At 40.2% G+C, this 21,949-nt stretch overlaps 1 protein-coding gene across 4 annotated transcripts in view; it reads right to left on the bottom strand.

The window, feature by feature from the left end:
• Nucleotides 1–21,949, bottom strand: part of IPCEF1 (interaction protein for cytohesin exchange factors 1) — a 139,242-nt gene that overhangs the window by 86,243 nt on the left and 31,050 nt on the right. For all 4 annotated transcript variants that reach the window (XM_070417437.1, XM_070417435.1, XM_070417434.1 and 1 more), the window contains exon 2: nucleotides 16,126–16,168. The gene's annotated coding sequence lies outside the window, so the exon portion shown is untranslated. The remainder of the gene's footprint in view (nucleotides 1–16,125; nucleotides 16,169–21,949) is intronic.

The following is a 21,949-nucleotide window of genomic DNA, read 5'->3' as shown; positions in this document are numbered from 1 at the left end:
ACAACTAAAGGGTTTGAGCTAGTGTGATAACAAGTTTCATCAAATAAAATAGCTCCCGCACTTCAAGGTTGATTTAACTCCCTAACTACTCCCCCAGAAACATTTCTGATGCCTTGTTTAAGAATTTAAGAGAATAGCTTTCTCTGTCCTATTCGAGACAGCTACCTCTGTAAAGGACAATTTAACATACCACAACATGAGACTTCGCCAAAACAATGAGGTCATTAATTTTTTTAAAAGTCGTGCTATAAAATAAAATGGATTCTGATAAACTCTGTAACTGAAAAAATGGAAAACCCATTTCATCATCAAGGGAATTATAGCCCTGGCTGGAGTGGATCAATGGTTAGAGTGTCAGCCTGCACACCAAAGGGTCTCAGGTTTGATTTCCCCTTAAGGGCAAGCACCTGGGTTGCATTTTCAATCCCAGGCCTCAGTCCGGGCACGTGCAGGAGGCAACCAATAGATGTGTCTCTTTTACATTCATGCTTCTCTCTCTCTCTCTCCTCTTCCCCCCTCCTTCCCACTCTTGTTAAAAAGCAAAGGAAAAAAAATATCAAGTAAAAATTAACAAAAATTAAAATTTTAGTTTAAAAAATGAATTATAAAGTTAATTTCAAAAAACAAGAAAGATTTTCCTTCATATATATTGGTTGTTAAGGACTAAATATTTGTGTCTCCTCCTCACCACCGCCCCCCCCAAATTCATATGTTGAAGTCAAATCCCCAAAGTGATAGTATTTGGAGGTTGGGCTTTGGGGAGGGAATCAGGTCATGAGGGTGGAGCCCTCCTAAATGGGATTAGTGCCCTCAGAAGAAGAGGGCAGAGGCTAGCACAGTCTCTTCTCCAGGTGAAGACACACTGGGCCGACAGCAGTCTGCAACCCAGGAGAAGGCTCTCACCAGAACTGACTGCACTGGCACCAGGATGTCCTACTTCCAGCCTCCAGACGCCAAGAAATAAATGTCTATCGTTGAGCAGTCACTGTTTATGGGATTTTATTATCGCATCCCAAACTGACTATGTGAAGAAGCATTCCATTCTGCTTTAGGCGCAAACAAAATGCAAGTTGATTCCTGTCAGCTAAGTCAGAGATATGGACTCTGGTCCTATATAATTTGAAAATGAGAAAATAAACCAAGACTATCGATATGCAACAAATGCTCTATTGATAAAGAAGGTGGTTGCTAGATTAGTAATGTTTGAGAACTAAAAAAAAAATTCACTAAAGGGAGTTATGGGGTCAACTGATCCAAAAGTAGCTGCCTTGATTGTTCCCCAATAGACATTATCATTTCAAAAGTGATGCAGGAAAATGAGCATGATGGCTAACACTTTCACGGTTTTTTAAAAGAAGATAATTTATTGTAAAATAGATCATTTTTCCCACTTAAATAAACTGTGGGCTAGGTTTATTCTCTCTTTTTACAGAGCTTTAATAGAAAAGAACAGAACTCTGAACTAAAATGTTAAAAAAAAAACAAACCACAGAGTAATTCATAACATATTTGTCCTTTAAAAGTATAATGCTAGCATTTCCCAAGACTTTGTTTTGTTTTGTCTTTGTTAATCCTCACCCAAGGATATTTTCTTCCATTGCTTTTCAGACAGAGTGGAAAGGAGGTAGGGAGTGGGAGAGACAGGAGAGAGAGAGAGAGAGAGAAAGAGAGAGAGAGAAACATTGATGTGAGAAAGACACATCAGTTGGTTGCCTCCCACATGCACCCCGACTGGGCTGGGGTTGGAACCTGCAACCAGGCATGTGCCCTTGATCTGGAATTAAATCCATGACCCTTTGGTGAGCAGGCTGACATTCTAATCATTGAGCAACACTGGCCAGGGCTGATAAGATATTCTTAGAGCACCAAATGGATTTATAAAAGTGCACGAACACAGGCAAACAATATGAATTATTCTTAATCCAGAAACTAGAGCTAAAGAGGAAACAGAAAGCGTTGCTTGTTCTTGAGGCTGAAGTCTCAGTCATCAAAAAGCTTGTAATATACGTGGCAACAAGGTGCACGCTAACTAGCAATGAGAACCATCGATAAGCAGGCATGGGCTGGGACATGGTAGTCCATCAAAGCAATGCCCTGGGAAGCAGGAGAGAAGATTCGTCTTTGCTCATCTGGATAAGCAAAGGACGTGAAATAATCCATTAGCTTTGCCAATTAGCAGGAGCTTTCTCTTGTCAAGGCAGAACAGGAGAGATGAAATCAAAATACAAGGCGACCTCCCAGTGAGCATGGGCAGTGATGTATGGGGTGGGGGGAGTCTGGGGTTGTTGCTTTATCCAGGAAGTTTATGAAAGTAAAAAAAAAAGTGGCTCTATTTAAATTATTTAAAAATGTAAGCTCCATTGTCACTCTGATTCCACATGCTTTAAAACACTGTCATTCTTTTAAATTTATTTTCTCTCTTTGATTGTTAACTTTCCACTTGTTTTGCTGCATTGCTTTGCTGCTGTCTCTCCACTTTGAGGATGAACTGACAGATGGCTTTATGAGCCACAGTTTTTTTTAAAAATTGAATTTATTGGGGTGACATTGGTTAATAAAATTATATAGGTTTCAGGTGTACAATTCTATAACACATCTTCTGTCTATTGTGTGTTCAGCACCCCAAGTCCTCCCATCACCATTTATCGGCCCTTTACTGTCTTCTACCTCTCCCCACCCCTCTTTCCCTCTGGTAATCAGCACACTGTTGTCTGGGTCTAGTTTTTTTTTTCTTTGCTTAATCCCTTCACCTTTTTCACCCAGTCACCAGCTTCCCTCCCCTCTGATAGCTGTCAGTCTGTTTTCTGTATCTGAGTCTGTTTCTATTTTGCTTGTCAGTTTATTTTGTTCATTAGATTCCACATATAAGTGAAATAATATGGTACTTGTCTTCTTCTGACTGGCTTGTTTCACTTAGCACATGCTCTCCAGGCCCAACCCATAGCCTTTTTTCAACAGAAACAATGATGGTTAAAATTATTTTTAGCACCACTAAATACTGCGATGCGCCATCTGAGGAGATTGGCAGGCTTCTTCCTTACATTTTTTTCATGCATTCCCACATAAGCTGTCAGTCCTGACAATTAAGGCTTAGACATAAAACTCCACAAGTCAAAGCCTTCTTTCAGCCAATGTCAATCGCTGCTCAGAAAGGAGCTTTTTACCGAAGTAACAAGTCAGTGGCAAGTGCAAGAGATTTCGAACAATCTGCTTCTTTTTCCTGGGACAACCTGCACCAAATAACAAGTAGCTGTTGGCCAGGCACCTTGGGGAGGCATGAAGCTCCCTGCCTGTCTGGACTGGAGGGGTCCCCTGCCCTTCCGCTGCCATCCCAAACCCAACACTTCAGAGAGTATGGTCTGCGCCCACAGCATGCCCTTACACTGGGGCAAGCGGAGCCCTGCTGATCTGCTCTGAGGCCACAGCGGGTGCCACCCATGTGTGCCCTGTGCCCATTGCTCCCAACTGAGGCACTTCTCACCAGAGTGTGGAGTCGACTGGCGGTCTGAAGAGCACTGGGCCTCAGCTCTATGGGATTGATCCTGTTCTCTTTTTAAAAAATATTTATTTTTTATTAAATGTATTGGGTGTCATTGGTTAATAAGATACACGATCTGCATATTGCTTTCTGTTCTCGTGATTGTCAGTCATGAGATGCCAACCCCCTGATTGCTCCCACCAGCCCTCCAGAATCAGTCCAACACTCTGACTTCTGAGTATTCAAATGATTTATATACCAAGTAGGCAGGGGCCAAGCAAAACATACTTGCACATGCCCCAAACACACACACACACACACATACACACACCCCTTAGCAGCAACCTTGGGCATCAGTGCAAGGTGCCTGCCTCCTCACCTAGGCCAGTGACAGAAATCCCAGGGACTTCAGAAAGGAGCCTTTCACTCCAAGGCAGTGATGGCGAACCTGTGACACGCGTGTCAGAGGTGACACGCAAACTCATTTTTTTGGTTGATTTTTCTTTGTTAAATGGCATTTAAACATAGAAAATAAATATCAAAAATATAAATCTTTGTTTTACTATGGTTGCAAATATCAAAAAATTTCTATATGTGACACGGCACCAGAGTTAAGTTAGGGTTTTTCAAAATGCTGACACGCCGAGCTCAAAAGGTTCGCCATCACTGCTCTAAGGTCTAAATTAGCTTCATGCTTAGGTCCCCTTTAAGGGATTTGTGGTCAGATCCTGGTTAGTGCTCGCCCCAAGAAGCAACAGCGTGTAGAGAAAGGACCACCAGGTCAGTGGTGAGGTCACAGGGAGCATTGGTAGGCAACATGTCAATGGTTAGGTCCAGCACAGTCTGTCCCGCAAGCACACCCTGTCTGCCTACAACGGCAGCCCCCACATAACAACACCTGGTTTCTATGTTCTCTTCAGCCCAGCCCATGGGGTGAGAGCAGGTACAGTGGACTAACCTGGGCCAGACAAGAATGGCACATTTAGATGGCCCTTACCTCCCTGTAATTTGCAACTCTAAATTTCTCCAAGTGAAAAATGATGACATGTTCCCTCTAAGGAAGATAGTATATTTTTCTTCCTATGAAAACTGGACTGCTGTGTGCACTGCTCTGAGGCACCAGTCCCTTTAATACAGCTTTGACAAACAACCTCCAACTGAACACGCTTTTTACATCAAGGTGAATAGGTGCACGCTGTGCAGAAGTGGCCTCTGCCCCAGGACCATTGCTGGCAGGAAGGAAGCCAGGAGAAGGAAACTACTATAAAAGCTGACCTGCTGCTGTGGAGTTGGAGCTAAGATTCCTCTTTTGCCTGGTGAGCTCTTTCATTGGGAAATATCACTTTAATGGGGCTTATGCTTTTGCAAAGGTAATGCCCAAGGCCATTCAGACAGGAGAGGGAGAGACCACAAGGAACTACAGTGCTGTGCCTGGTAATGGAAAAAGGGTGCTTTTGCCAATCATGGAGTGGCTTCTCCTGGAGGCTCTTATGATGATATTTGGCAGAATTATTGCAAACTGTTTTCCACCCTCACATCAACTCCATAAAGTAACATTAGCTGTACTTTTACAACTGAAGAGGCTAACAGACACAGCAGGTAGAGTAACTACTTTACAGAGCTCGCAAGTGACAAAGTCAGAATTTAAATTCAGGTTTTCAAACTCCAAGCTCAGGGCCCTTTGGACATTAGCAGAGCTGTCTCTTACACCAGCGATTTTCAACTGGTGTGCCACAATAATTTTTAAAAGGTGAAATACCTGAGTGTTTAGTCAGGGACTCTGACCTCATTTCCCTTAGGTTGCCAAATAAAAAAATTTTAAAAATGACAACAGCCAACACAATAGTCATCCGGTGTGAATGAATCAAAATTATACCTATTTTTTGTCAGAGTAGCAAAACATATATTTTTTGGCGTGCTGCAGAATTTTAGTAATTAATTTTGGTGTGCCATGAGATGAAAAATATCGAGAATCACTGTCTTATAATAATCTTTGCCTTTTCAACTTCTCCTTAGCAGAGTGCTTAATTTTTCTGCAGAAAATAAACTCTATCACATTCTTACAGAGTGAATGAGTCCGGTAATTTGTGTAGACACTCCAGGCCAGGCATACATAGGCACCTAATAAATATCTGTCGACGTATATGTTAATCCTGCCTCTACTTTAAGACAAGTTAGAGTGGGTAAACTACTTACCAATTGGGACACTTCAGAGAGGCCTTACGTGACTCACAGGAATTGATATCTTGAACCCAAAGGGCTACGTGTAGGACCACAGATCAATGGCCACTGGGTATTTTGAAGGGTCTGATCAGCAAGACAGACATAAAGCTCCTGGAGAGGGACACTAGAGAGCCAAAAGCAGTTTGCTTTGGAATTAAGCATCCTTGCCAAGGCTCCATTCATTCATAAATAATGTGGAGCTGACTTGCTGGTCGGAATCTTAAGTGGGCAGGCTATTGAATCTGAGGCTTCTATCCATTTCAGCCTGCCAACGAGTACCTGCATTTTTGCATCTGCTGACAATTCTGGGTTAATGTCTTCAAAATTTCTAAAGCAAGATCGAGCTATGTAGCCAGAACACATGTCCTTATTCTTTAAGAGGAACTATTAAATTAAAGCCATTCTTAAATAGCCCCAAAATTGAGACATTTGTTGACACAATCCATGGAGTAAACTATGGCCTTCAGCAAGAGATGAGCTCTCACTGGCCTCCTAACATGTAAGCAAAGAGACACCTAGTGGACAAGCCTGTAAGTACACTATGTAGCTTGAGACCAAAGACTAAAACATCATTCTGACTCCCTAAGTTAACATTCTTTTTATTTCAATATAGCATTTTTTAAAACAATTGGCATTATAAATCCAGAAATCTAAGCTTTACAAAAGAATGTTTCGTGTTTATTTCTAAAGGAAGTTTACTGTCTTTTTTTTTGTATTTTAATCAGATTCTCGTGCTGTATCAACTTCTGAGAATACAAAAGTAAGAGTGGACTGTAACTGGCCAGCCCCTTCAGCTCACTTTTTCCTGAACACGTGTGCTTATTTTCTGTTTCCATCCCTTTATAGGCTTTGAGTGTGAGACTTTCCATTTGTCTTCAGATTATTTTATTCTTGCCTTTAAATTAAGTAAAGCCAAAGACTTTCCCCCCCAGCCAGCTTCCTGTGGTCTGCGCAGCTTCCTGTGGCCAACCCACTCTCTTCATGTCATACTCGCTTTCCCACTCACACCTCACCTACACACACGCTGCGTTACGCCCACCTCCTCCCATTAAACTACACATGCACCTGCCACCCTCCCACTGTCCTAGATAACAGCATCTAACCCCAAAAGTAAAAGTCTGTCATCAAAATAAGGAATCATCTGGTTTTATTTCTTTACTGTATATTACTGAAATTTGGTTGTGCTAAAATTTTCTATTGGAAATTGTTTTTTAGTCAAATAGATATGTTTGATTGTAATTTATATGAGCTCATGGATCCAAACTCATAGAATTTTATTTTTTTAAGTACATTTTAATTGATTTCAGAGAGGAAGAGAGAGGGGGAGAGATAGAAACATCAATGATGAGAGAGAATCATGGATCGGCTGCTGCCTGCACACCCGACACTGGAGATCGAGCCCACAAACAGGGCATGCGTCCTGACGAGGAATCGAACCGTGACCTCCTGGTTCATAGGTTGACGCTCAACCACTGAGCCACACCGGCTGGGCTCAAACTCATAGAATTTTAGATTTGAAAAAGGAATCCTTGTTCTAGGGAAAGCCAGAAGACATTTACAAAATTCCATTGTTTTGAGGCTGCTATGTGGATACTCCCAGAAATATGAAGCATCATGGGGAGAAGGAGAAGCCAAGGGCTCCAGACATGTGGATATAATAATAAGCTTGGAAGTAAATCCTCCTGTCCCAACAGCCTCCACTGAAACCACGTGGGTCAGAGATGAACTGCCAAGCCAAGCCACGCCCTTCCCCAATTCCTCTCATGGGCAAAACAAAGAGATATTTACTCCTCTCTTTTCAGTAAGGTGGTCCTTACTTCCTCTATTTGATGGTAAAATGTTGAAGCTTTTTCTTTGATATTAGGAATAAACCAACATGCTCATTATCATTCAACAACATTGTATCGGAAGTGTTCGTTTAAAAAAAAAGCAGTAAGAATTATAATGATTAAAAAATAAAGACGTCAGTATTTTCAGATGATATGATTTTACATGTGAAAAATAAGCTACACATGAAGTATTAAAACTAAAGACTCGACATAGAAGTGTTGCTAAACACAAAGCCAATAAGTAAAAATCAACAATATTTTTACATATCAGCAACAAATAGCATGAAAATAATTTTTTAAGAAGATACATGTAGAACAACATCATTAAATTTCAAATACATTAGAATGAATCCAATAAAAGATGTCCAACATTTAGAATTTATCACCATTGAAAACAGTGCATGTCAAAAAATTTAGGGAACAGAACTAAAGCAATTTTTAGAGGAAAATTTATGCCTTAAATATATTTATCAAAAAATAAGAAGAAATGAAAATAAACAAGCTAAGGATTCGCCACATGAAACTGAACTAGTAGCAAAATAGCAAACCCAAGGAAGAAATAGTGAAAATAAAGGCAGAAATCAAGGAAATAGAAATATATGGAGATTAATGAAACCCAAAGCTACTTCTTTGAATAAAATTAATAAAATAGAGCTCTGGCAAGACTCATTAAAGGGGAAAAATTAGATATAAATAAAGACTTCCAAGATATAGCTCTTAACCTGACAATTATTCAGCCTGAAATTAACTTCAAAAATTTTATTTGCATGCAGGTAAATAGTTAAGAAGAATTCTAATATAGAGAGATTATCTGATAATCCATCTTGCTTCCTACTGTCCTGAAAAAATAAAATATTCTTTGCCCAAGTCTAACTTATATTTTCATACATTGGTCAGGTGGAATAAAAATCTAATTGAGCCAGAACCGGTTTGGCTCAGTGGATAGAGCGTCGGCCTGCGGACTGAAAGGTCCCAGGTTTGATTCCGGTCAAGGGCATGTACCTTGGTTGCGGGCACATCCCCAGTGGGGGGCGCGCAGGAGGCGGCTGATTGGTGTTTCTCTCTCATTGATGTTTCTAACTTTCTATCCTTCTCCTTTCCTCTCTGTAGAAAATCAATAAAACATATTTTTTAAAAAATCTAATTGAATTAGAAGCAAATCATTCAGGAAATCAGAGAAAATTATTTTCTTCGTAATTTTTTTCAGGCAAAATCACCTAACCCTTAAAAACTAATGTAACATATAAGGACTAAGGACAGCAAATCAAAACAACAATGAGGTACCATCTCACACTTATCAGAATGGCTATCATCAACAAATCAACAAATGACAAATGTTGGAGAGGATGCGGAGAAAAAGGAACCCTCGTGCACTGCTGGTGGGAATGCAGACTGGTGCAGCCACTGTGGAGAACAGTATGGCGTTTCCTCATTGAAGAGACTGAGCAGTAACCCAGAGACAATGTAAGAACGTCTTAAACCAGAGGGGGGGCAGTAAGGGTGGTAAGAGGTAAATGAGCCAAAGTGTTTATTACCTTTGCCACAATGTCTGATTTAGAAAAGAGTCCATGAACCAAGTCGGGCTAACCAGGAAATTCTGCCCGGAGTACTGAAAAGGAGACTTGCCTTTTTTCTGGGGCCAGCAGTGGCCATCTCGGTTCCCGTGGGGAGAACAGAGAAGGAAGCGAACCGTGGGAGGCAGAGCTCAGAGAGAGGGGGGAGGAAAAGGAATCTTCCCGTGCCATCCAAGGTGAACCAGAAGGATTTAGGAAGATGGACACTTGACTATGTCTTGTGAAAGTTCAGCGTTTCCAATGAATATAGAGAAATCTAGAAGTTTACAACAGGATAAAGAGGTGTTATCTGCAAAGAAACCAGGAAAAGAATGCCATCAGGTTTCTTATCTGCAACCTAGGACATGAAAGGATATTCGAGCAATGCCTTCAAAGTTCTGAGTGAAAAGAAATCGGTAATAAAATTCTATTTCCAGTTAGGCACACAATTGATCATGAGGGCAAGATAAAGACATTTTCAGAGATGTTTATTCCTCAGGTACTGTAAAAGAGAATATTGCTTGATAAAACAATTCAATAGAGTGAAAAGGAAATTTAAGGAGTAAAACATGAGATATAAGAAGGGGAGAAAAACATAAAATTAAAATTTAGCGAAGGCTGAGCATATAATGGTGGGGGGAGGAGGGAAAAAACTAAGTACAAAATAAATAAATAACACAAAATAAATAAACTTTAAAACTCTTCTAAGTATAGTTCCATATCCCTAGTTCAATATCCCGTGAACTGATTTTGCAGTCAATTCTCACTGTGTTTGGAGCTACATTTTCTTTCAAGTTATGGTCTTATTGAAAAGAAAAAACATACTACTAATAATGATTTGTGGGTATATAAACCTATAAAGGCCCTTTTTTTCAAGGGACATTTTTTCTATTGTTGGTTACATCTATAACCTCAATAATCCTTGCTTTATTTATCCCTACCTAAAGTTAAAAAGTAAAAATTGTGCAACTAATTTTAAAAGATTAAAATAACTGAACCGTATTGTAAAACATAAGGAATTGTAAATCTGACTGATTTAGGAAGGAGAGTTATTTTACAGAGATGCCTAACATGAGAATTTCCAGCAAAGTTCATCGAAGAAGAAATTGCCAGTGCTCTCTGCATCTAGTTTGTCTCTCCTTCCTCTTCCCCTGGAAAGACCTCCAGCTCCATGTGGTTAGGAGAGGCCATGTGACTACTTCTGGCCTATGGGCTCTGTCAGGGGAGAGGTGACCTGTGACATTCCCAGTTTGGAGAAGAGTATGCATGCTCCACACTCTCTCTTCTCATCATGCCAAACCCTGAAGCCACTTTTTGCCATGGCAGTGCCACAAGGCGACCATGTTTTCATGTAACCAGCATGGGACATACAGTGTGAATAAGAAATGAAAGTTTACTGTGTTAAGCCACTGAGGTCAGGGTTAATTTGCTACCACAGCCCAGCTGGCCTAGACTAATGAGAGTTTCCTGTGCCTCAATAATCATTAACAAAAGTCCTTTCTAAACTTTTTAAAGTTGTATTTAAAATTTTCCTATGTAAACTGGCATACACACAACATAGTTAATCCCTTTTCTGGACACTTTAAAAGGTGATTTTACTAGGAAAAGCATTGCTATTTCTACAGAGGATAATAAACTATGGGAAAACGAAATGTCTGTCACCAAGAAACCACTTGCTCCCAGAGTAAGCTCATCCCACCTACTCTCTCCTCCCACTGTACATAAACAGTAAATGCAAACAAACAAACAAACAAACAAAAAATACTGTCTGGAAAGGTACCCCACTAATTTGTGGAAACAACCTCAAACTATTTTGAGATTTTCCACTAATACCTATCGGTTTTGGAATTGGATCCTATCCCTTAGAAAACTATCTTCATATTTTTGAACCAATTTTAAGAAAGCACAAATATTATTAACTAGAAAAAATAACAGCTCAAATATCAACCTGCCCTCACAATAATTTGAAAAGTTTGCAATTTCTGTTTCAAACAATAACCTCTAGATAGTTTTATGTCTTCAGCTAGCCAATTCTCTTTGTAATGTAGTTGTCCCCGTTCCTGTTCACATTGGTATATTTTGTGCAAAAATATTATGAGCCTTCAAGAATAAAACACATGTGGTCATCTATTCCTTTACTGCCAGCACACAGGAGTTTAACATAGAGCTTTATTTTAAAATCAGCCAAGAAATTCTTGGAGTTCAAGTTGTTTTTCCATTAGAGGTATGAGACTTGGCATAACATGTTTCTGCTCTGGAAAAAGTCCACTGACACTCTGAATCACCTGGGAACATAAATTAACATTAAAGAGATCTTAGAACATAACTCTGAACAGTACAGCAGGGAAAAAAAATAATAGGAAAACTATAACCTTGTTTTCAAAATGTATTCACATAAAACTTCACAATATTCACTGCCCAGTAGGACTATGTCAAAATAATTAGACAAGCAGTCTATATTTAAGAATTCTGAGAAGACTGTTCGTGAGAATATAAGAAGGTATAGCCACTGTAGAAAACAGTATGGTGGTTCTACAAAAAATTAAAAATAGAATTACCATATGATCAATCAATTCCACTTCTGGGTATACTAGTATACACAAAAGTATTTGAAAGCAGGGTCTCAGATATTTGTACATATATATTCATGCCAATGTTATTCACAATAGCTAAAACATGGAAGCAACCCAAGTGTCCATCAGTGGATAAATGGATAGGTAAAATATGGTATATACACACAATAAAATATTATTCAGCCTTAAAAAGGGATGAAATTCTGCAATATGCTACAACATGGATTAACCTTGAACATATTATGCTAAATCAAATATGCTAGATGCTAGTCACCAAAAGATAAATACTATATGATTCCACTTACAGAAAATACTTAGAATAGTCAAAATCATAAGGACAGAAAGTATAATGGTGTTTTCAAGGGCGTGAGCAGGGATTGATGGAGACTTATGGTTTAATGGGTATAAAAATTCAGTTCTCCAGGATGAAAAGAGTTATGGGGATGGATGGGAATGGTGGTCGTGAAACAACATGAATGTTTTATACCACTGAACCACACACTTTAAAAAGTTCAGACTGTAAATTTTATGTGTATTTCACCATAATTTTTAAAAGTGAAAATTAAAAAAAAGAATCTTGTACAGAACTCAAAATAACCATGAGGCCATCAATTTAGACATACAGGAATGAGAACTAAATATAAAGTTTGTTCCCACTACTTGCTCTTGGACTAAGAACTATGCTTGTAATATATCAGAGTGACTCTATAAGCAAGGCTCCTTCACTATCCCTTAATGACAATGGAAAAGATGAAAATTATTCATATGCTTTTGCATCAAGTTGGAGGACAATTTATTGCCCTAGTAGCTGGTTCAAAACTTTCTTTTAGGTAAACATCTAGCTTGACTCAAAAAATGCCACAGCAAGACCCTTGTTATAATATCTGGAATCCAGAAAACACAATGAGAGGAGGCAATGAGAGGAAGATGGAAGATGGAGCCTTGAAAATGGAGGGAAGCAGAATGATGGAGGTGACACCCGCAGTATTGGTATAAGTAGAGAGCAGTGAAAAGTCAATCTTTGCCTTCACGTGGGCTTCAGGTAGAGCCAGCACAATAAATGCATAAGGATCCCTGAAGAAATACATTGTTGGGAATTTGTACAAATCATTGCCAGATGTGCTTCATTCTTTTTTAAAAAAAAATAATTTTACCATTTTATTTATTTACTTATTTTTTAATCCTCACCTGAGGATATTTTCCCATTGATTTTTAGAGAGAGTAGAAGGGAGAGGGAGAAACAGAGAGAGAGAAACATTGATGTGAGAGAGACATATCGATTGGTTGCCTCCCACATGCACCCCTACTAGGGCAGTGAACCTGCAACCGAGGTACGAGCCCTTGATTGGAATCAAACCTGGGACCCTTCAGTCCACAGGCTGACTCTCTATCCACTGAGTCAAACCAGATCGGGCTATGCTTCATTCTTAAAGGCCATAAATTTGGGGGATTCGTGTCAAATGCATGAAATCTCCAAGATGCACAGATGCCTCCGCTGTTGACAGTAGTGTTTGTTCATCACCATCGTAACTAACATTTATTGACCACCTAGCGACATACCAAATATTATTCTAGAAGCTATATTCATATTAACTCATTAGATCTTCCCACCAACTTTATGAGGTACTATTATGATGTCCATTTAATAAGTGAGCAAAGTGAGGCAGATAAGGGTTAAATAATGGGACCGAAGTCACACAGCTAGTATGGGAGACAAGACTCAAACCCAGGCCATCCAAGTTCAGTTCCTGCTCTCTTCACTATTATGCTACTAAGACCTGGTGCACAAAAATTTGTGCACTCGGGGGGGGGGGGTCCCCACAGCCCGGCCTGTGCCCTCTCGCAGTCTGGGACCTCTCGGGGAATGTCCACTGCTGGCTTAGGCCCGGTCGCTGGGGAATCAGGTCTAAGCTGGCAGTCAGACATCCCTCTGGCAGCCTGGGAGCCCTCGGGGGATGTCCACTTGCCAGTGGGGAGCAGGCCTAAGCTGAGGTCAGACATCCTTAGCGCTGCTGAGGAGTTGGGAGAGGCTCCCGCCACCACCACTGTGCTGGAAGCCATCAGCCTGGCTTGTGGCTGAGCAGATCTCCCCCTGTGGGAATACACTGACCACCAGGGGGCAGCTCCTGCATTGAGCATCTTCCCCCTGGTGGTCAGTGTGTGTCATAGTGACCAGTCATTCCCAGTCGTTCTGCTGTTAGGGTCAATTTTCACATTACCCTTTTATTATATAGGATAGAGGCCTGGTGCACGGGTGGGGGCCAACTGGTTTGCCTTGAAGGGTGTCCTGGATCAGGATGGGGGTCCTGCTGTGGTGCCTGGCCAGCCTGGGTGAGGTGCTGAGGCCCATTTTTAGGCTGGCCACACCCCCTTCAGGGTGGGGGTCCCCACTGGGGTGTCTGACCAGCCTGGGTGAGGGGCTGAGGGCTGTTTGCAGGCTGGCCACAGCCCCTTCATGGGGAGGGGTCCTGCTGGGGTGCCAGGCCAGCCTGGGTGAAGGGCTGAGGGCCGTTTTCAGGCTGGCCACGCCCGCAGGCTGGAAGCAGGTATCTGGGATTTATTTAACTTCTATAATTGAAACTTTGTAGCCTTGGTCAGGCTCAAAGCCTGGGTTGCCCCTGGCAACCGGGGTTCCCAGCCCATCCTTTAGTGGAGGCCATGCCGGCTGGAAGCAGGTATCTGGGATTTATTTATCTTCTATAATTGAAACTTTGTAGCCTTGAGCGGAGCCCAGTGCCGGCCAGGGCAGGCAGGAAGCTTGGCTTCCTCCATCACCGAGACAACCCAAACCTCCTGCTCACTCCAGCTCTGTGGCTGCCACCATCTTTGTGATGGAGTAAGGGAGTGACAGTTAACTTGCATATTACTCTTTTATTAGATAGTATGTCCCTGCTTCTGTTCAAAATAAGATTTCAATGCTTAACAAGACTCAAGTCATCTAATGTGGTCATGGGTGGTGTAGTTGGTTATCATCTTCCATAAGAAGTATCAAGTTTTATATTACAAGAAACCATAGAGTTTATCTAACCCAGTTTTTCAACCAATGCAGGGTTTCCTCATAACACACCTTTTCTGGTGACAAACCAGCCTTTTTCTAGATACCTTTCATGATGGGAGGCCCTAAATCTGAGGATCAGAAAAATGTTTTACTAGAAATACTACTTGACAACTTTTGAAGATGGTAAAATCCACCCATTTTTGTCAACATCTTAAGGTAACCAGTTTTGTAAATCATCAATGAAATATTTGAGTATGAAAAGTATCACTTAAAATTCCTCAATGAAACATCAACTATTATGGCAAATAAAGCATTCTTTACTAGACTAGACACATGGGAGTCCCATTTACTGAGTTATACAATCTGTCTCATCAATAAGTGCTTACCTTAGTACACGTGTATGGAAACAATAGGAATATATATCTGAAGACCTCTGAACAGCTAAGATATGCACCAAAACTAATTTTTTGAGAGTGAGTTAGACCACCAGGGCCATGGGTTTTAACAACTATGGAAGGGCAATAGTCACCAAAAACAATGATGGTGACTAATAGGTCATCAATAACAATGCTTCAAAGACAGTTACAAGAAAATTTAAAGTGATAGGAAGCATATAATGGGAGAAACAGTGATTATTATTGTTGTTGCTTGGCTCATAGAGAAAAATAGCACTCAAATTAATATATTAATATTTTCAGAAAATATACCAGAATTCCAGTTATATCCATAGAGTCGGGAAAGAATGTGTCCTTGATAGAGAGCTGTGAAGAGAATGCTTGCCTTGTGTTCCCCAGCAAATTTAGGATTGTATTTCATCTTAAAAAGGAGTTAAACCAAACAAGAAATATATTTCCCAGTCAGGAGCTAAAATACCTAATTCTTTTCAAATCATTTTACAAATAGAAAATCAAAGGAATAACAAGAAAAATTACACCCTTGCCCATATCATTGTTTTTTTACTTTAAAATCAGGATCATCTTAAAATTATTTTATTTTTATATTATATCAAATATAAATATTTTATTTTTAATTATTAGTAAATTTAGATCAATACATGCTTCATGTGTAGAGCGTTCAATTTACTATTGGGCATCTAAACACATAGTTGCTTTTAAAATAGATTTTTCATATAACTATAATTCTATGATACTTTGATAATTATGGTATATTCCTAATCATTGAGGGGGTCAAAAAAAGAAAATTCCATAAATAAATCACTTTACTAAACAACTCTCCCACTGAAAAGTAATCACCACCGCAAATCCATTTTCAAGGAAAATCTAGAAGATCAGATATAATTGATTATTTATCAATACTATTAGCTTCCGTCCGCATTAATCCTAACCTAGTGATAAAGATACCTAGGCTATTATAATTTGGTTCACAGATTAGAATAACAAAGTAGAATACAGGCCCTTCGGGTCATAAATATCACTAACAAATGAATTTTGAAGAATTTTCAATTACGTACCTAAAGCTATGAGCTTCTTCGATCCAGTGATGTTGCCTCTGATCTGTACAAGAAAGAGACAAGAAGGGGTCATGAGATTTCTACCTGAACTCAACTGCCTAAGAGGCAGTCAGAATCCTTCCATGTCAATCAGCCACAAGAAGTGGCAACAAAATAGTAACTTGGTCGTCATTATAGCTGCTATCCAGTGTCCCTCCTGCAGAGCAAGACAGAAAGTTCTTCTCATAGAAAAGACCTCCTGGGTAGTAAACTAGCAGGGAATCATTAAGCTGAGGTCCCCTGGAATTCAATGTCTTCTAAAGTATAAGGTGAAAATAATGTTCTAATCCTTTTGAACACTCCCCAAGATACAATTTTATTTTGTTTTAAGTATGGGCATACCTTATTGTGCTTCCCTTTTTTTCTCTTTGCAGGTCTTGTTGTTTTTTTGTTTTTTGGTGTTTGTTTGTTTGTTGTGTGTTTGTTTTTTTTACAAATTAAATGTGTGTGGCAACCTTGGGCAAGCACGTTTATTGGTGTCATTTTTTCCAACAGGTCAGAGAATGATTAGCATTTTTTAAGCTAAAGTATTTTTTGATTAAAGTGGATAGAGTGTTGTTTTAGACAGAACGCTAGTATTGCTCACCCAATCGACTACAGCATTGTGCAAACATAACTTTTATATTCACTGGGACACCAACAATTTCACCGGACTCTCTTTATTGAGATGTTCACTTTATTCTGGTGGTTTGGAACGGAACCAGCAGCATCTCTGAGGCATGCCAGGACCTTGAAAGGCACGCACATGGATCTGTTTTCCTGGCATTTTGCCATGGGAAAATGTTTCATGTTAGCAATAATAATAATTCCGCTTATTGCCTAAACCATATATTTTAAAAACACAGATTTTTAAAAATTTCTTTTTAAAAGCAGTTTTAGGCTTACAGTACAATTGAGAGAAAAGTGTAGATATGTCCCACGTACCTCCGTCCCCCACACATGCACAGCCTCCCTCCTTATCAACATTGCTCTCCAGGATGATACATTTTTACCCAGGACGAACCTTCGCTGACGCATAATAATTTCCCCAAGTCCATGGGACGTTTAGTGATATCACGTTTTTTGTTTTAATTTGTATTTCCCTGGTGGCCTACAATGTAGAACATCTTTTTATTAGCCATTTGCCATTTGTATATTTTATTTGAAATCCAGGATTCTATCAAAGATCATTTATTGCACACAGGGTTGGGCAAAAATAGGCTTCCAGTTGTTTGTGTGGAAATAATACCTTAATGAATAAATGCTAATACAGGAATAAACTGTTTCACATACATGCAACTGTAAACCTACCTTTGCCCTACTCTGTATATTGGCATGTATATGTAGTTCCCTTTGTCTTCGATGATTGACATTTTTGTGGAGTCCAGGCCAGTTGCTTTGCAATGTCCCTCAGGCTGGACACTTGTCTAATTGTTCCCTCACAATTAGGCGAGGTGAACATTTGGCAGAGGTACACACTGTGAAATTGGAATGCTTTCCCTTCTCTTTTTATATTAGGAAAAGCACAAAATAGGTCAAATTGACATTTTCTTTCAATCACTCAATAACACCTAATGATTGTCTCCTATAAAGCAAATTTGGTGCTACCGTTTGCAATTTATAAAATGCTTCGACATGAATTAATTTATTCAGTTTGTACAACACCATGAGGTAAGTATTTTTAATCATTTTTTCATCTCTTCTTTGTTTAAAATTGATGTTAGAGGGAGGAAGAGAGATCAAGAGCAAAAGCAGGAGAGAGAGAAATATCAATGCGAGAGAGAAACATCCATCAGCTGCCTCCTGCACATGCCTGACTGGAGATCTAAGCCACAACCTGACCAGAATCGAACCTGCCACCTTTTGGTGCGTGGGATGATGGTCCAATCAACTGAGCCACGCTGGAAATTTATCCAAGTTTATAAAACCAGTAAGACTACTTCTGTGGCCAAAATTTAAGGACAGAAATATTGTAAATATTATAGAGCAAGAAGCCCTCTATTTTCATGTCAAATAAATCTAGACATTCTTCTCTCCTACAATCTGCACTCCGTGTTGTCTAAACATTGTGCCACACTGTTCTCCCTCCTTGTTCCTATGTTAAATTACAAGGCAATTCGATGTTACACTTTAAACATTTTTTCAATTATAGTGATTTGAAATTGTAATCGTTAAACCAGAAACAACGCAAAAGTAGATGAATGTTAGCTGAATTAAATGTCAACTCATTGGCTTTTGTTCATGTTGATTTCTTTGCATTTGATGTCCCTCGTAACATACCAGCTCTTCTCTTCTCCTCAGGTAAGATTTTATGTCACTTCCTTCTACTTTCCAAAGCAGTGAACACAGCATTGTTTCATGATGTAGTAACCAGCATTTATATAAAATTTTCTTAACATATTAAACTAGTTAGATTTTTTTTTAACCCTTGGACTTCACAATCCCAGTATTGTTTAGTTTAGGGTCAAGAAAAGTTCGCGTATCAGTGTTTGTAATTGGTTCATAACCGATAGCATGAATGTCTAAGTAGACACTCCAGCCAGAAAGAGCACAAACAGGTTTTCCCAAACTATATGTCAAGGGCACTGATGGGGATAAATGCCAGACAACTTTTCTAGCAATACTGGAATTTAAAAAGAATACCACCCATGTCCAGGCCAGGGTGACTTATCTGTTCTTCAGACTCAGATGTGCTATCTACACCATTTTGAGTTTGGAAAGAACTTGAAGAAAAAGTGTGTTATTTTTCACTGATAAAAACTCTTTACCCCTTCCAGAAAGCCTCAAGCTGAGATGACAGATCAAAATCCATTTACTCTCTCATCCATGCACCATTTCCCCGAACACTCGGTGATCTGAATATTTCACTTGACAGTGAGAGTAATTTCATCTGCCTCAGTAATGAGTATGATATCATTATCCTTGTCCAGTGTGCAATCTCATAAGGAAGCAGAGACATAAGCCTGCAAATAAGGAACAAAACTCTCTTTTAAACTTCCTTCAAGTTCTGAAAGTGCAACATCATTTTCTTTTGAATTGGCATATTATGCACCTCCTTAGAAGAAAGAATCTATATTTTCATCCTAGAAGAAAAGCATTCGTCTAATTCTTCATTTGGATCGGTTTTCTAGGCCTAATACAGTAAAGGAAGATGCATTTGGTGATTATGCCTTGACTACATAAATTATAGCTAGACAGAAAGAGGGACGAAAAGTATTTCAGCTCTGAAGTTTTAATAGAACATGTATCATTCATTTTCCTCGCCAATCCTCAACAGACTCCTATTATCTTCAGATAACAATAAGAACGGCTGCCTGCAGTTACCTTAATCACTGTGATTTCCTAAGAAATGAAGACTGACGTCTATTGAAAATTATTCCAATTATGTCTTTGAAAATTAGTTCAAAACTGTGAAAATTACCACTTTCAATATTATATTAACCTCCACTAGGTGTTATTAGTCATTCTCACAGTCTTTCTAGAGCAAAATGTGACATTACTGTCCATTTTTTTTTTGTGCACTAAAATTCAACTTTGAGATTTCACAGTTATTTTTAAAACTTTGCTCAAATTCAATCTACTTAAGGTTTAATCTATCCCTTTTGTAATACATTCTGAGAAGCAATTTCTTGGCTTAAACGCAAGAACGTGGCCAAAATGCATTTTATTGGATCGCATAGAATTGATCTAACCACTTGAAAATAAGTAGAAGATAAGTGTAGAGAGAAAGATCTCTCAAAGCTAAAAATGACGAAAATAACAGTAGCCGACATTTATTAAGCTCTGACTAGGACTGAATTTGTACCCGCATGTTCTAAAAGCTGCGCACACATGAGTCACTCACTTTTCACAACCATCCCGTGAAGAGGGCCTGCCTTTACTCCCATTTAACAGATGAAGACAACTGCCCTGAAATCTGCTGCTCTAGCTGGAGTCCTCCGCTCTGTGGACAGCTGCCACCCCACTGGTCATAGGTGGCTGCCTGTGCTGCCCCCCATCTCCTCTAGACACCCCCATACACACATCTGTTTCTGACTTTGATGAGAACTCACAGTGGTACATGCTACGACCAGAGCTCTCCCTCCAGAACCCACAGTCAGTCTAGAAGGGGGACTGGGTGGGAAGGGTTCAGGACAGGGACTCTGTCAGCAAGCTCTGCACCCACAGCCATGCCTCCTCCACCCCAGCCAGACACCTTGTTCAGCGTAGCTTTCCCCAGGGCTCTCTCTCCAGTCCAGCTCCCTTGGGGGTCTTCAATCCCGCAGTCAAGTCTGTAATGCCTAAACCACAACTGCAGAAAGGCTGAGCCCCTCTTCCCCGGGACCCTTGGGCCCCACGCAATGCACCTGGCCTTGCCTCTGTGTCCCGGGCCATCCTGAGGGGCTCCGCGGTTCACTGAACTTTCTCTGCCAGCCAGGAGGCGACCTGCTTTGAGGGGCACAAGCACATTAGCAGTTGGTTGGCTGCAGCCAGCACTGCAGATCACGCTGGCAGACTTTCATGCCAACATGGCTCGAAATGCCATGCTCCCAATTATTAGCTCTAGGAAGGAGGCAGAATTCATGTCGCCCCAACTTTTCTGTGTTTTGATTCTTGGTATGTTGTGAACTCCATATACATTTGATGAAGATGAAGGGAAGCAGAGGGAAGAAGAAAAGAAAAGGAAAAAGAAGGAAAGGAGGCCTTTGGTGTGAGCAGTTTTGATGGTGTGTTACCGTAGAGTATGACCAGCCAGGGGCCAGGCGGAGGGAGGCGGGGAGAGGGCCCTGCCACGGGAGAGGACATGAAGATGACAAGGAGAATACCAGGAACAAACGTCACCTCTCAGCTTCCCACTCTCTGCTTTTCGCTTCCAGAGGCAATATCACTTTCAGCCTCACTAGCCCACCTTAAAGCTCCACTCCACAGCCTAGAAACATCCCAGAGTAGAGATTCATTTGTGCCAGCTCCCTGCACCTAGGAAAATTGTCCTTCTGTACCTCTCTTTGACCAAAACACTATTTACCTGAATATCAGTGGTTTGGGGTAAAGGCAAAGTAACATTAAAGTGAAAGAGGCTGACAGCTCCCCTCCCACCCACCCCCAATGGAGGGAGGGAGGGGTAAGTTGGATGTAGATGCTAAATCTGTATTTTGCACCGAAGCTTTCCCCTTCTCTTCCTTATTGGCATAAAGTCACTACATTTCTAGTTGTTTGATCTTTCTTGCGTAGAACAGCCTCTGATTGGCCACTCCTACCATGCGCGTATTTTTAAACGCAAAGTTGATAAGCAAAGTCTGACAATGGTGCCTACTCTTGAGCAATGGGAGAGACGGAGTAGATTCAGGACCTGTGTTCACCACGTTCTTACTCCAAGGTTGGCCTCTGTCAGACACTTTTTAATAAAGAAAATTGTCTTTTGTATTAAAAATACACATTTTCGTTATTATAAACTTAAAAATGCAAAAGAAAAAGTTAACAAAAGAAAACAAAAACCACCCAGAATCCTGAAATCCAGAGAGAGACACTCTTAACTTGTGTGTTTCCAGCTCCATTCTCTTCATTCATTTGGAAAATTTGCAGTGTAACAAGGTTATTCAATATCTGCAGCTTTGTGTCTACAAGACCTAACCTTCGCGCTCTGCACAGATGGGGATTAGAGCTAATATTTGAGCTACTTGACAAGTCACATTGAGATCCTTTAATCACAGCAGAGGCCCTGACATTCCGCTAACTTTATCAGGCATGCATGAGATTTTGGACAGCACCCTAATGAGCCGTAATGCTCTGAAGAGCATTCTTTTCTTATCTCAGTTGTTGAGCGTAA

Source organism: Myotis yumanensis, unplaced genomic scaffold (assembly GCF_028538775.1).
Source record: "Myotis yumanensis isolate MYYU_CA2020_CCGP unplaced genomic scaffold, mMyoYum1.0.hap1 SCAF_6, whole genome shotgun sequence".
NCBI classification, from domain to species: Eukaryota; Metazoa; Chordata; class Mammalia; order Chiroptera; family Vespertilionidae; genus Myotis; species Myotis yumanensis.
Note: the sequence above shows the minus strand (reverse complement) of the source record. Positions and strands in the feature narration are given on the sequence as shown.